Here is a 12842-nt window from a genome sequence, read left to right on the forward strand (position 1 = left end):
TGCTCTTGTTGCCCAGGCTGGAGTGCAATGGCAGATCTCGGTTCACTGCAACCTCCTGGGTTCAGGCAATTCTCCTGCCTCAGACTCCCAAGTAGCTGGGATTATAGGCATGCAACACCACACCTGGCTAATTTTGTATTTTTCGTAGAGATGGGGTTTCACCATGTTGGCCAGGTTGGTCTCAAACTTCTGACCTCAAGTGATCTACCCGCCTCAGCCTCTCAAGGTGCTGGGAGAACAGGCGTGAGCCACTGCACCTGTCCTGTCCTTCATTATTCTAACAGGCCAATGAAGATCTCAGCACAATGAGCAGTTGACATGCATGGATAAAAAATAAAAAATATAAATGGCTGATAAGCCTCAGAAAAGATGTTCAGGCTCCCTAGTAATTACAGAAGTATAGATCAACACAAAATATTTCATTTTTAACTAAAAGTGATAAATATGTATTTTTAAATTTGGTGTACAGACAAGGATGTAGGAAAATTGGACTCAGACTGCTAATAGTTGAACAAAAACTGGTGAAACTTTTCTGGAGGGAATTATTGTTATGCATTGAATAAGCCCTTATTATAAGTGAATAATTTTATATTCAGAAAAATTTATTAAGGATATGATCAAATATGCACATACTTATAAGATAGATATGATAGAAAGCAAAAAATAAATCAATTCTTGGCTTTTGAGTTTCAAAATAGTCTTTTGAACATCAGTGTGTAGACAATACTTGGAGAAACTGTTTCCTCTAGGTAAACACAAAGCTGCTTTTTCTGTCCTCTGAAGATTTTCCAGATTGGGATGAGGGAGAAGCAAAAAAGAAGAAAGTTGTAATTAGACTCTATAGGATCCTAAATAAAGAGACCCTGGCTCCTGCCCCTCTGAACTGATCACCAGGGCAGATGACAGAGCCCTTCATTTACAGGACTGAACGGCCAAGGCCTTTTTTGCTTTGATTCTTGGGTAAAGTATAGAGAAAAAAATCACTGTGCAGTATGATAGATGGAGGCTGAGATAAGTTTAAAGACTGTAAGAACACCTAAGAGTCACACTGAAGAGGCAGAGAAGGCCACCCTCAATTGCTTGACACTACATTTTTACAATCCAAGCAGAAGGAAAACTCAAAATGGATATTAAATTGAGTTACAGAAAAATAAAGGAGGTGAAATCCTAAGCACACTTGAAGTATATCTTTAGATTCACAATTTTGACTGCAGATTTGGAGACTTAAGGGATCATTTGATTATTGGCGTATTCAACTAAGGTGTTTATTAAGCATTTATTCTTAATAAATTTATTCTTAGAAAACATGAAAGAAAGGTAAACTTTGATGGCATTGTACAATATAAACCCTGTTTTCAGTATGTTTGTAATTTCTTTACAACTGGTCCCACGATGATTTGTTAATGCATAGAATTTTCCTTCGAAAGGAAAACCTGGTCATTTGGTTGTCTATATACCCTTCTCTAATTTCTTTTTAATATTAAAACTTACATGTTTGTATGTTTTAATAATAGCCAGGTGCAGTGGGTCACACCTGTAATCCCAGCACTTTGGGAGGCTGAGGTGGGTGGATCACCTGAGGTCGGGAGTTCAAGACCAGCCTGACCAACATGGAGAAACCCTGTCTCTACTACAAATACAAAATTATCTGGGCATGGTGGCCCATGCCTGTAATCCCATCTACTCAGGAGGTTGAGGCAGGAGAATCGCTTGAATCCGGGAGGCAGAGGTTGCGGTGAACCGAGATCATGCCATTGCACTCCAGCTTGGGCAACAAGAGCAAAACTCCGTCACAAAATAATAATAGTAATATTAAAAATAATAAAAATTATGGTTCACCCATTTTCTAGGCCAGATGATAAGTAGACTTCTTTGTGGCGTTTCCTCTATTTGCTTTTATTTAATAGGCTAGGAGATTCTAGGCCAGACCTTTAGAGGCCCATTATGTCTGTTTTGGCTCTGTGTCTACAATTCAGTTGCCACAGGAGGGCTGTGGTACTAACTGTGGGCAATTAGGCTCTCACTGCGGTGGTGAAAAGTTGAGAAAAATATGTCTGGCTGGTGCACCACATACCAGACCCTGCAAAACCACCAAGATTATCCTTTTCCAATCCCTGGTCTGCCCTCTCCCACACAGTTAACAATGTCTCGAAAGTAGGCTCCACAGTTTTCAATTCCAGAAATTTTGCCTTCATGCCTTATCTTCAGTTTAGACAATGGCTCAGATTCTCTTTAGGGCTCAACAGAATCAACAGGTCTCTTGGTTTGACTCTACTGTCTTTCCCACCAAGACACAGAGCCACTATGAGCTATCTGGGCAGTGTCACAGTTCCTCATTTGTACTACTGAAATGCTTTGCTAAAATCCTACAAATTATATAATTAGGCAGCTAAGAAGAAGTTTTAGAAAGAGATTAAGAAATATAAGCATGCTTGTAAAATTTATTATTTCAAACACTCCTCAACTTTGCTTTTTAATTATTTTCAGAAGAATGTCTTAAATCTTGTCTGTAGGATTGTTTTTGCAGCCTTTTTTTCCCACTGGTTTTGCCTACTTTGTAAATACTTTTGAGTACATACACTTGTCTCCTTAGCCTATTATTTATCTCTGGAATGCTTTCAGTCCTTCAGTATAACTTTGTAATAAGAATAAGGCAGTTTTCTCTTCTTTCTACCTTCCCTTTTAAGGTAAGAACAAGAAATCAGACCATCTTGCCACAAAAGTCTTGTTCTGTGAATAAAAAGAAGCCAAAAGACCTGCTCAGTTAGGGTATAAATGTTGATGTGTGAGCACTTCATAGGTATTCCTTGAGCCCTGAAGGGTCAGCGTCTGTTCTTGCTTTTGATTTAGCCTAATTCTTACTCTTAATGAAGGTATGCATCATACCTAGCTAAATATTTAAGACATATTTTGAAATGTGATAGATTATTTGTTAGCAGTTAAGCTATTTTTATCAAAGCTGTATATACAAGCACTCCTGATTCGGAGTTGTCTTTTTTAAGAACTAGTGTAAGTTTGAGCAATCACTGAAAACTTGTAGCACCATCTTTCTACATAGGCTGAGAATTGTGGTTCTTATGTGACTTTAGGATTTCTAAAAAGACTTCTTACTTTAAAGTGAAACCCCCTCCTTTATTTAAAGCCTACAATTCTATATTTTAAGTTTTATTCCCTTGCTTTAAGAGTTTTGTCGTACCTATTGTATTAGTATAAATTAACAAGGCCTTGCAATGGACGTCCGGTAAAATTGAATTTTATTAAGAAGGCGAGGAGTGAAGAGAAAAGCCTGAGGGCATAGTAGGTTCCCAGGAAATATTTCGAACAAAGAGAAGTGTAGCCTAAAACAGAAAAAACCCTAAAGAGAAACGTTACCTACCCCACAATTGTGCCTAGGGTAGCCATGAGCATACATAAAATGAATTAAAATGCACTAGGAAGACTGGACATTCCCATCCTGAAAATGCTTCTATCTTTAGTATCTTTAGCTGATAAATCTTTTAACAATACACATAAAATTAATATGATGCCAGCCACAGTGTCTCATGGCTGTAATCCCCGCAATTTGGGAGGCCGGGGCAGGAGGATTGCTTGAGCCCCGGAGTTTGAGACCAGCCTGAGCAACATGGCAAGAGTCCATCTCTACAAAGAATGTTTTTTAAAAAAATAGCTGGGCAGAGTGGCATGTGCCTGTGGTCCCAACTACTTGGGACACTGTACCAAGAGAATGGCTTGAACCCAGGAGGTCAAGGCTAGAGTGAGCCATGTTTGTGTCATTGCACTCTAGCCTGGGCACCAGAGTGAGACTGTCTCAAAAAAAAAAAAAATATATATATATATATATATACACACACACATATTTATATACACACACACACTATTATATACATTAGTTATTATATACAATAGTTGTATTACCATAAATACAAGCTAATAAAATACTAAACTGATAGAAAGCCATAGGAACTGGATCTCCTATAATGTTGATTTGCAAAGAAATATTGTTTCATCAGCAATCTCATATGGTAGTAAGCTCTAGGAAGCTTTCAAGTTAGTTAATTTGTCTGAAATTTAGCAAATCAGTGGCTGGTAAATGAACGAAGGTTTTCCTGGAGTGCAATGGCACAGTCTTGGCTCACTGCAACCTCTACCTCCTGGTTCATGTGATTCTTGGACCTCAGCCTCCTGAGTAGCTGGGACTACAGGTGCCTGCCACCATGCCCATCTACTATTTGTATTTTTAGTAAAGACAGGGTTTTGTCTCATTGGACAGGCTGATCTCAAACTCCTGGGCTCAAGTGATCCTCCTGCCTTGGCCTTGCAAAGTGCTGGGTTTACAGGCATGAGCCACTGCGCCCAGACTCAACAAAGTTTTAAACATGGCTGCATTCTGATCTTTCAATAGTTTTTCTATTTGTACACGCTGTGAGACAAAATGGCAGCTTATTTCTGGTATGCTCAATTTCCTGGCTAAGGATCAGCCTTTATAAGGGAGAATCTGAATTGCACTGCATATATTAATTTGCTGATGACATGTGCTCTTTCTCTCTCTCGCTTCCATAGAGAGTTAAATTTTGACCCTGGCTACATCTCAGATGGAGGCAATGCCTGCCTTGGGAAGCAATTATGCTATCTGTGCACCATCAGTCATCAAATGGCCAAGTTTTTAGGCAGTTTTTTCTCTGTTGGAATTACATAGACATCATTCCTGATCCAGTTTGCTGATGCATAAGTTACTTAAACACTGTAGGACAAGAGTTGGCTAGACCTTGTGGTTATTCAAGGCATATCTACAACCAGGTTTATGCATAGACTCCTAAATGACATCAGTCATTCCTTTAGAATAAAGGCCAAATGAGGTTATCAGGGAGTAAAGGGTATCAAGGGTACTAGGTAATTATACCTTAGTGAATTAGATAGCTTAGAAAAACAGAAGATTATACCTAAAAAGACCCTTAGAAATGATCTAATTTATGTCCTTATATCTTAATACATAAGGAAACAGACACCAAGACTGGCTATGACTTACTCCATTTTATAAATCTGTTGTTTGTAGGTCTGAATTAGATCTCAGTTTTTTTGATGACTACTCTTTCAACAACCCCATGCTAATTTTCTAGCTTAAGTAATCCAGAAGTGAAATGCATGGAGTGTCATTTTTGTTTGATGCAAAACAACAGGAACCAATAGCAAGGAAAAGATCTGTCATCTCCTAGCTCAAGAGTATGAGTTGGAGTGAAGGAGCAGCATGGGGCTACCTGAAGGGCTCACTATTACTAGGAATAGGGGGTTATGAGTCTCAACTTTGAAAAGGCCCAGCATAACCGAGCAAAAACCTACTCCATTTCCACAAAGATAACAATGACTATTTTTTCTTATGATAGTTTTACTTTTGTTCCATGAAGGTCTTTTACTATCATTTTATTTTAAGAGTGTGCATGTTCATACATATGTGTGTAAACATGCATGTGTGTATATGTATACTGTAGTTTTTATTGACCATTTATTAAGTAAAAGGCTGTTTTCTGTGCATTATATCTAATCCTTTTGTCATAGCTGTTAAAAAGGCAATGAAAAGATAAAGAAATTTGTCCTAGGTCCCCAGTTAGTAAGTGGAAACGATCAAACTGCAATGAGCTTTATCTGTTTCCAGAATCTAGGCTCTTACCTATCAATCCTTAATCTTAAACAAAATAATAAAGAAAAAGTAAGTATCACATAGGCAGTTTTCCTTATTCATGGAGATCTTTAGGCCAGTTGCTCCTAAACCTTTATGTACATAGAAGTCAACTGAGGAACTTTTTAAATATAGAGACCTAGGCTGTATTAAGATCTGTAGCAATCCAACCTAGGAATATGTGAATACAAGACTCAGATCCAGCCAGCCAGTCTCTGACATGCAGATCTGTGTCTGGACACACTACTCTAAACCCAAATACAACTAACCAAAATAGTAAATCCCATCTTAAGGGTTTCTCTACAACCTTACTACAGAAACAAATGTTGGTTAGATGAGGGAAATCTTATGATTTTTCCTTGTTGTAGCTTTATAGTTGGCCTTTTTGATTATTAAAGAAAAGCGATGTTGATTGGGTATTTAATTAAGAAAGAAATATCTTTGAATAGGCTACGGGATATACAGTAATACATCCTTATCCACAGTTTCAGTTACCCGTGGTCAATCAAGGCCCAAAAATAGGTGAGGATAGCACAATTGGGATATTTTGAGAGAGAGGAGATGTCACATTCATATAACTTTGATTGCAGTACGTTGTTATAACTGTTCTATTATTGTTGTTTATCTCTTATTGTGCCTCATTTATAAATTAAATCATCCTAAATATGTATGTACAGTAAAGAAAAAATACAGTATATATTATTCAGAGAAGAATTTTATGATGTTTTATCTTTCCCTTTTTTCAAATATGTTAATTTTCCTGTTCTAAATATAGTCTTTTTTGATTAAGAAAAGTGGAAAATGTATTAAAAGTATCACATTTATCTCTTGGAAAAATATGCTAATGCTCTTCCATAGTTCTTTGTTCTTGCGTTATGCTACTATCTGTCACAAGTGCACTATAATTTATCAGTTCACCATCATTCTGTTGCCACCAGACTGTCCAAGGGCAGGATGAGTCTAATTTATTTATCTCTGTGTCCAGCATTTATTATGAACCCAATAAATTCTTAGTCAATGAATATAACATCAATATAAAATATGAAGTCTCATAGGCTAAGGAACCAGTACTGCCTGGGTTTGAATCTGAGCTTCTTCTCTTACCAGCTCTGTGAACACAGACAAGCTGCTTCATATTTCAAAGCTTCACTTCTTTTGTCTATAAATTGGGCATCATAGTGTACTTGGTTTATAGGATTATTATGAGCATCAAATTTAACATACACAAAGCATTTGGAACAGTGCCTGGAATTTACAAAGGGTCTAACAAATGTTAGTTCTTTGTTGAACTATTTTCTTGGTGATAGTGTTGCTTAGGGCTTCAGATGTTTACAGACAACAATAGCAACAATATGATTTTGCCTTTGGTGTAGGCAGAAGTTTTCTTTATACTATTTGGGAATCAAAATTTTATCAAGTAAATTGATAGTGTGTGGGGCTTGCTGGAAGAATGTTTAAAACTATTTAGGGAAATCCACTGCTGCTTATCATCCTCAAGTAACTTAGTGGCATCATTTGCATTCATACAATTGATACTCTAATTACAAATGATCATTAGTTATTCATGAAAACTGTTCCTCTCAGTCCCTCAAAGGTGTTATGCTTTGTTAAATGAAGAAGGAACCTGCAGGAGATTCACCTGATAGGAGCATGCATAATGTGAGGGACCTGGAGACGGGAAAATCATCAAATAACAAAAACCACAGAAGAGCAAGGAGGTTAATGGGGAAAAAGTATATATAATTATACATGTTCTTATCCTGTGAGAGCAGTTATAAATATAAGAATTTTTGAAGCATGAAAGTGGAGAATGCAGAGCACTATCAGTAAGCCGGGGGGCAGAAAACTGAAAACGAGCAAAAAAGCTTCAGAAAAAGATCAGTGCCTTCTAGAAATCAGATATTCACAAACCTAACATTTGGTTGATCTCAGCCCACCTTTCAGATCTGGAGACTAAAACTGGAAACAAATGCAGCTGCTACATCCTGGTGTGCTTTATAGTTATTGCTCTATCCTTGACATCTGGACCAAAAGGGGGGAAAATCCTGATGGTTGTTGGAATGAGATTAAACACACATACACACACTCTACACACACAAGCATCATCAAGCATACAAATGTGAGCTTTGAAGGTCTGAAAACAGAACAAAGCTACCTGAGAAAACATTCCTAAAAAATGATATTTTAAAATCAGTCTGCTAATTCTTGAGTGGTGGGTTTCACCCAGGAAGTAGAAATAACAGATAACACTTCTCAACTGTGACTCACACTGGTTTGTCTCTTGAGATGCAGGCTGTGCAGCCCCATGTTTTCCCAAACCATGACACTCTGTGACACTACACCCCCGATGAGCAAAGTCTTAGGAATGGAAACGTCCCTAAGCAGAGTGTTGTGATTGCTAATTCTCAATATTTGCCTCCAGGTCTGCATTGGTATAGGGGAGGGTTGTGGAAGTGGTGATCACCACCATCTGCTACATATCCACCAAGAACTACCTCCCCAATACTCACCCCATTACAGTTCCATTTACAAAATACAAATACATCTTAGTCACTAAAATTTAGTGTGACTTCTTTTTTTTTTTTTTTTTGAGACAGAGGTTCGCTCTTGTTACCCAGGCTGGAGTGCAATGGCACGATCTCGGCTCACCGCAACCTCCGCCTCCCAGGTTCAGGCAATTCTCCTGCCTCAGCCTCCTGAGTAGCTGGGATTACAGGCACGCGCCACCATGCCCAGCTAGTTTTTTGTAGTTTTAGTAGAGACGGGGTTTCACCATGTTGACCAGGATGGTCTCGATCTCTTGACCTCGTGATCCACCTGCCTCGGCCTCCCACAGTGCTGGGATTACAGGCTTGAGCCACCGCGCCTGGCCTAGTGTGACTTCTTAATCAAACCACCAAAGCCGTAACAGAGCCAGTGTCAGGGCAGAAAGGCCAGGGATTTGGGTCAGGAGGATCTGGGCTTGAATCTTAGATAAGTTGCTTATTGCCAGTGTGACCTTTGGAAATGACCTCACCCCTCTGAGATAGGGACTATTCCAGTTTTAGCACTGAAAGTCCCAGGAAATGCATCAGGCCTGGGCAAACCAAGATAATAAGTCACCCAAGACTCAAGATGTTGCACATGTGCACAGTGCATAGTGGTGCCTGGTAAATTTTATTTATTTCTTTTTTTCAATTAAAAATACTTTATTGTTAAAAATGCTAGCAATCATCTGAGCCATCAGTGAATCATAGTCTTTTTGCTGATGGGGAGTTTTGTCTTTATGTGGATGGCTGCTGACTGATCATAGTAGTGGTTTTTAAAGATTGGGGTGACTGGCGATTTCTTAAAATAAGACAACAATGCAAATACATGTGATGGCAGCCGTGGCCAGTCTAGAGTGGCTACTGCAAAGACACCAGCTACAGTGGGGGAGGTGCCTCAGGGCTACAGGCTTTAGGGAGCCACTGAAAGCCAGGAATAGGCAGAAGCACCACTTCCTTCCAAATTGGTGGGGCGGGAGCCCCACCCTCCTGGGCTCAGCTGCAGATGCCCAGCCGAAGGTGTATACCCAGGCATCTCTGCACTCTCAGGGACCTGAGAATCCCCTCTCCCCCTGCAGGCTCAGAAGTGCCTGCTCCTGTTGCCTGGACTCTCAGCTCTGTGTGCCTGCTCAGATTTCAGAGCAAAGTTGAGGCCAAACCCAGGCACTGCTGCAACCTGGCCAAGCGTGTGTGCACTCAGGGCAGTGCTGACAAGACAACCCCCTGAAACGTCAGCCCCCTGTGGACTTTGGGCACTGATGAGCCCAAAGTACTAGCCTATTTTCATGCTTCTAATAAAAAGATACCTGAGACTGTGTAATTTATAAAGGAAAGAGGTTTAATTGACTCACAGTTACACATGACTGGGGAGGCCTCACAATCATGGCAGAAAGCAAGGAGGAGCAAAGCTACATGGCAGCAGGCAAAGAGAGAATAAGAGCCAAATGAAAAGAGAAGCTGCTTATAAAACCATCAGATCTTGTGAGACTTATTCACTACCACAAGAACAATATGGGGTGCCTGGAGCAGTGGCTCATGTCCGTAATCCCAGCACTTTGGGATCCACCGAGGCAGGTGGATCACCTGAGGTCAAGAGTTTGAGACCAGAATAGCCAATATAGTGAAACCCTGTCTCTACTGAAAATACAAAAATTAGCCAGGCATGGTGGTGGGTGCCTGTAATCCCAGCTACTCAGGAGCTTGAGGCAGGAAAATTGCTTGAACTCAGGGGGTGGAGGTTGCAGTGAGCTGAGATCGTGTCTCTTCATTCCAGCCTGGGCAAAAGAGTGAAACTCCATCTCAAAAAAAAAAAAAAAAAAAAAAAAAGAACAATATGGGGGAAGTGCCCCCATGATTCAGTTATCTCCCACTGGGTCCCTCCCACAACAAGTGAGCATTATGGGAGCTACAATTCAAGATGAGATTTGGGTGGGCACACAGCCAAACCATATCAGGTAGGAAAGCAGAGGAGGTCTAAGGGTGGCTTGGCACAGGACTCTAGGTGTCCTTCAGCACAAAGAGCCAGGGCACCATGGGCATCATGGATGGAAAGTTAATGGTGGCAGGAGGCTGTGCAGTGGCTGGACTCCATGCTTGCTTGCCCACACACCCCTCACCACTCCATGCCTGGCTTGCTCCTGGTAGGCATGGGATCCAGGCTGGTAGCACAAGCTGAGCATAACCTGCCAGGCTGAATGGGTAGAACAAGTCCAGCAGGTCTGAGCAAAATTTGGGCAAAGGCTTCACTGGACACAGAGGTTTCCAGCCAGAAAAGCAACACTCCAAGGATTCTGTGGCACATGGAAATTAAATAACCTGCTCCTGAATGACCATTGGGTCAACAATGAAATCAAGATGGAAATTTAAAAATCTTTGAACTGATTAATAATAGTGACACAACCTATCAAAGCCTCTGGCAGATAGCAAAAGTGGTGCTAAGAAGAAAGTTCATAGCATTGAATGCCTACATCAAAAAGTCTGAAAGAGCACAAACAGATAATCTAAGGCTAGACCTCATAGAACTGGAGAAACAAGAACAATCCAAACCCAAATCCAGCAGAAGAAAATAAATGACAATGATCGGAGCAGAAATAAATGAAATGAAGCAAAACAAAAACAAAAACAAAAAAACACCAAAAGATAAATAAGATAAATGAAACAAGAACCTGGTTCTTTGAAAAGACAAATAAAAATAATAGACCATTAGTGAGATTAACCAAAAAGAGGGAAGATCCAAAAAAGCTGAATTAGAAATGAAACAGGAGATATTACAACTGATGCTACAGGAATACAAAAGATTGTTTAAGGGTACTATGAACACCTTTACACACATAAAACAGAAAACCTAGAAGAGATGGATAAATTCCTGGAAATGTACAACTTTCCTAGATTAAATCCAGAAGATACAGAATCTCTGAACAGACCAATAAGTAACAATCAGTGAGATTGAAATGGTAATAAAAAATATTGCCAACAACAACAAAAAAAAGGCCCAGGATCAGATGGATTCAGAGCTGAATTCTATCAGACATTCAAAGAATTGGTATCAACCTTATTGACACTATTCCACAAGATAAAGAAAAAGGGCATGCTCCTTAAATCATTCTATGAAGCCAGTACCACCTGAATACCAAAACCAGGAAAGGACATAACAAAAAAATAAAACTAGAGACCAATATTCCTGATGAACATAAAAGCAAAAATCTTTAACAAAATACTAGCTAACCAAATCCAACAACATGTCAGAAAGATAATCCACCATGATCAAGTGGGTTTCATATCAGGGATGCAGGGATGGTTTAACATATGTAAGTCAATAAATGTGGTACACCACATAAACAGAATTAAAAACAAAAATCACGTGATCAGTTCAACAGATGCTGAAAAAGCACTTGAAATCCAGCATCCCTTTATGATTAAAACCCTCAGAAAAATCGGCATAGAAGGGGCATATTTAAGGTAATAAAAACCATCTACAACAAACCAACAGCCAACATTATACTGAATGGGAAAAAGCTGAAAGCATTCCCCCTGAGAACTGGAAAAAGACAAGGATGCCCACTTTCACCACTTCTATTCAACATAGAATTTAAAGTCCTTGCCAGAGCAATCAGACAAGAAAGAAAGAAAGGACATCTGAATCAGTCTAGAGGAACTCAAACTGCTGCTCTTTGCTGACAATGATTGTATATGTAGAAAACCCTAAATATTATTTCTTTAATAATTTTTTTAAAAAAATCAACAGCCAGGAAGGGAAGGAATTTTATCAGAGAATACATCATTGCCAGCATGAAGAAAGGGAAAAGAAGGAGAGATGTGAGTTATAAGAAAGGTTTGAAAGAGTTAGGTTTGAGGCCAGTTAAGTCACTTTTGCTCACTCTGCAATTCTGCCAAGACCCTAAGGGCAGACCTAGTGCCATGGGGCATTCTCTCCTTCTGCCACAGCAGAGTCTCAGGGATGATTCAGCCTGGTTTAAAATGTGAAACTAGCTTAGAAACAGTAGCCAGAATCAGGTGAAGACTTTAAAATGTTTATTAAACAGTGTTGTGTACCTGGATATTGACTGAGATCCCTCAGAATAAATAAAAAGGCCGACCCTTCAAATGGTTTTCACTGATTTTTATGACAGGTAGGCTGTTATATTGATGGAAACAGGGCTAAAGCTAGAGGGTTCTATAAAAGATTCTGCAACCTAGAAAAAGCCTTAGCCTATAGGAAGTTTTTGGGAAATCGTACTCCCCTAAGCAAGGAATACATCATCCTATCTCCTCTACCAAGATGACAGCAAGTATTATGTGACAATGACATCTCCTAGAATTCTGTCAATCAGAATATATATATATTTTTTCCCTTAGGTGTCTTATTCTAGCGAGTTCACAGAGATCATAGTTTTTCAAGTGGTGTCATGGAGACAACAATAGATTGCTGAAATTATTCAACTAAGCCCTTCAAAAGATACACTTTAAATATCTAGCCTGTTTTATAATCCTAGAATCCCAGTCAATTTAATATAAAGCAAATCTAGGCAGAAGTTGTCTGAGCCTGGCACTGTCAAATGTGTTTCTTATCAAATGTAAAATGGCATGAACATTTATGTTGATGTATACCATGAATAATAAAACATTAGTAATATCCATAACGT

The 12842-nt window shown here is 39.3% G+C and overlaps 1 protein-coding gene across 3 annotated transcripts in view; it reads right to left on the reverse strand.

The window, feature by feature from the left end:
* Positions 1-12842, reverse strand: part of LIN7A (lin-7 homolog A, crumbs cell polarity complex component) — a 152785-nt gene that overhangs the window by 18668 nt on the left and 121275 nt on the right. The window lies entirely within an intron of this gene.

The sequence above is a fragment of the Sapajus apella genome, unplaced genomic scaffold, assembly GCF_009761245.1.
Source record: "Sapajus apella isolate SASKATOON/1434 unplaced genomic scaffold, GSC_monkey_1.0 scaffold2, whole genome shotgun sequence".
NCBI lineage: Eukaryota > Metazoa > Chordata > Mammalia > Primates > Cebidae > Sapajus > Sapajus apella.